General features: G+C 40.6%; 1 long non-coding RNA gene across 1 annotated transcript; it reads right to left on the bottom strand.

Moving 5' to 3' along the window:
• Positions 1 to 363: 363 nt before the first annotated feature.
• On the bottom strand, positions 364 to 1,405 carry LOC142747864 (uncharacterized). The gene is made up of 2 exons (XR_012882078.1): positions 1,213 to 1,405; positions 364 to 893 (listed from the first exon to the last, which is right to left on the bottom strand). It is a non-coding gene; the product is annotated as an uncharacterized LOC142747864 (long non-coding RNA).
• Between the last annotated feature and the right edge of the window lie 2,269 nt (positions 1,406 to 3,674).

The following is a 3,674-nucleotide window of genomic DNA, read 5'->3' as shown; positions in this document are numbered from 1 at the left end:
TTGGGTCAAATTTCACATTTTATATACAGATGTAGCCAAAGTTTATCTTGACTCTGATAACTTGCTGCAGCATGATACCACACAACAAAAGCCATTGAACAGGTCAAGTTAAAGGTTCTTGACACTGAGTATTTAATGCGTTTAAAAGTCAAGATAAAGACAGCTACATCTGTACACAAATAAAACATATATTGTATAATTAAAAAAAAATCATATAACCCCATACCAATATTGTTTTGAGTAGACACTTGCCACATTGGCACATTGTGAAAATGCCAGCCAGCACTTTACAATCATAGGGCGCCATCATTCAATTTTGCACCAAATTCTAAGCTTTGTAAAAAAAATACATACAAATTCATGTTTATGGCTAAAAGTTTTACCCAAGAAGACACCTTATAAAAGTTCAGGATGTGCAGGATTCATACATGTCACTTATGTCTACATGTACATATCATCACATAGTCACCAGAACTGAGAAGACCAAAAATCTCTGCAATCCAGATGTATAGGATTAATTTCACATATCATAATTAGATAGGCCTAGCTACCCTGGATTATATCTAATAAATACAATGTTACATTCATTAGTTCCAGAGCTAAAAAGCAACTGTAGCATTCACAATTGTAATAATTCATTGGTAAATCCTTCAGACTCAGTACCGGATACCTTTTACAAGTGATGTGATTGCTAATTCAGGTAGTTGCCTAGCAACAGAGGCCGCTATCATTGAGTGACACCACCAGATATAAACATTCCTATGTAGACCCGGCAGTGTCATCTGCTATAGTGAGAAGAGTTGGTGGAAATCTTGAATGGTGATTGAGATAGTGCTGTGAGTTCCTACTGGGAGAGAAACAGAGAGCTGCCACATTTATGTCTGGAAAGAGAGCTGAAAAAGAAAAAAAAATTCATAATTTTTAGTGAAATAGTTTTCAAATACACTACATACACATACATTATATGTTTATAATATTTTTCTTGTGTTTATTGAGTGCTATTCTACATTTCTTTTTATTGACCTCACCAGTTGTTACCCAACTTCCCTGACTAACTCCACATTGCCGTATACTGGTTCTGCTCGACCTCCGTTACCGACCATGAGGAGCCTGACTACGTCTACTTTTTCCTGTTTCCCCGACTCATTGTTTTACCTTTATCAGTACATTTTTTATTTGACTTTCTTTAGTCATTTCCCCTAGCAACCGTACCTCCAAACTTTCCTCATGTATTCTGGTTCCACCTTTACTAGACGCTCTTCAGCTAATCTATCACCAGACTAGTTTACAGCACCAAAGTCATAGGGGAGGGATGTTGGCCACACAGGTATGCGCGGTGGCCGGTATCTGGAGTGCCTCGACCCAAACGGCAATGGTGGGAAAGAGGTATCCTATAGGTGCATTGGTTCTTTACCTGGGTATGACGAGAAACAGAATAGAACATTGTGATGTAATAACAGACAAATAATGATTGATGTTCCTCCCACATCACGTCTCCACCTACGGACCATGTCATCCTTCCGCTATGTATTTATGAAAACTGAACTTTGTAGCTCGGGAGGCATTTATATTTACAAAATGTCACGCGCCAGTTGAAATAAATTCTACTCGCTATTGTGCGCACACTTGCTTTAAATACACCTGCTCTTCATTGTCTATTCAAATTGGATTGACATAGCCATTACCTGGAATATGGATTACATGGCTGTTTGTGGTTTAAGATTTACATTGTCCGTTAAAGGGAATACTATAATTTCTTTGGTCACAGAAAATGGAGAATTCCTACAAATTACGGGAAGTATTTTTATTAATTTATCTTCATACCCAACCCAAGTTTCACTCACTTCTAGTGCTCCATTTTTTGTCTTGATGGATTCTTCGCCAAGGATTATGGTTATGAATATGGATATGTTTCTGTTTATGGTTTTGGTGACATTAATGCTTTGGATTATGTTTAGAGTTAGGGTTTTGGTTAGGTTTATGATTAAGACTAGGGATATGGTTAGGATTAGGGTTATTGTTACAGTTAGGGTTATGATTAGGGTTATAGTTAGGATTATGGTTATGTTAGGGTGAGACCTATGGTTAGGGTTATGGCTAGTCTTTTGGTTAGGGTTATAGTTAGGATAATTATGGTTAGGGTTATGGTTAGGTTTATTATTAAGATTAGGGATATGGTTAGGGTTATGGTTAAAGTTAGGAGTATGGTTAGGGTTATAGTTAGGATTATGGTTATGTTATGGTGAGAGCTACGGTTAGGGTTATGGTTAGTCTTTTGGTTAGGGTTAGGGCATGTTCACACGTGGCGGATTTCCTCCGCAACTGTCCGCATCAATGCCGCACAGAATCTGCGTTGCAGATTCTGCTGCGGATCTGCACAAAATGTGCAGTAAATTGATGCGGACTAGCTGCTGCGGACTGCGGGAAAAGTACTTCCCTTTTCCCTATCAGTGCAGGATAGAGAGAAGGGACAGCACTTTCCATTGTGAAAGTCAAAGAAATTCATACTTACCGGCCGTTGTCTTGGTGACGCGTCCCTCCTTCGGCATCCAGCCCGACCTCCCTGGATGACGCGGCAGTCCATGTGACCGCTGCAGCCTGTTATTGGCCTGTGATTGGCTGCAGCCGTCACTTAGACTGAAACGTCATCCTGGGAGGCCGGACTGGAGACAGAAGCAGGGAGTTCTCGGTAAGTATGAACTTCTATTTTTTTTGACAGGTTGCTGTATATTGGGATCGGTAGTCACTGTCCCGGGTGCAGAAACAGTTACTGCCGATCGCTTAACTCTTTCAGCACCCTGGACAGTGACTATTTACTGACGTCTCCTAGCAACGCTCCCGTCATTACGGGAGCCCCATTGACTTCCTCAGTCTGGCTGTAGACTAGAAATACATAGGTCCAGCCAGAATGAAGAAATGTCAAGTTAAAAAAGCAAAACGCATCCGCAGCACACATAACATGTGCATGACAGCTGCGGACTTCATTGAGGAAATTAGAATCTCCATTGAAGTCAATGGAGAAATTCCGCAATGAGTCCGCAAACAGTCCGCCACACCTCCGCAACAGACAGAGCATGCTGCGGACACCAAATTCCGCTCCGCAGCCTATGCTCCGCAGCGGAATTTTACGCATCGTCTAAACGAACACTGCTAAATTAAAGTGGAAGTCAATGGAGAAATGGCTCCGCTGCGGATTAACGCTGCGGAGTGTCCGCAGTGGAATTTAAGTGAAATTCCGCCACGTGTGAACCCAGCCTTACAGTTAGGGTTATGGTTATGGTTATAGTTAGGATTATGGTTAGGGTTATGATGATGGTCAGCATTAGGTTAGGGTTATGATTAGGGTTATAGTCAGAGTTAGGATTATGATTATAGTTTTGGTTATTGTTAGGGTTATGAATAGGATTATGGTTAAGGTTAGGGCTATAGTTATGGTTAGATTTATAGTTGGGCTTAGGGTTAGGCCGGGTTCACACATAGCGTAAATACTGTGGATTTTCGGAAATCCGGAGCATAATACAGTAGCAGCAGAGTGGATGAGATTTGAACAAATCTCATTCAGAAGCTGCATAATTGCTCAAAACGATAAAAAATTTACATGCGGTGCATTTTTTCTTAATCCGCAGCATGTCAATTGTATTTGCGTAATTTCTGCTTATTTGTTGCAGGTTTTT

The sequence above is a fragment of the Rhinoderma darwinii genome, chromosome 1 (genome assembly GCF_050947455.1).
Source record: "Rhinoderma darwinii isolate aRhiDar2 chromosome 1, aRhiDar2.hap1, whole genome shotgun sequence".
NCBI lineage: Eukaryota > Metazoa > Chordata > Amphibia > Anura > Rhinodermatidae > Rhinoderma > Rhinoderma darwinii.
The sequence above is the reverse complement of the archived record's forward strand: the minus strand, read 5'-3'. Positions and strand labels throughout refer to the sequence as shown.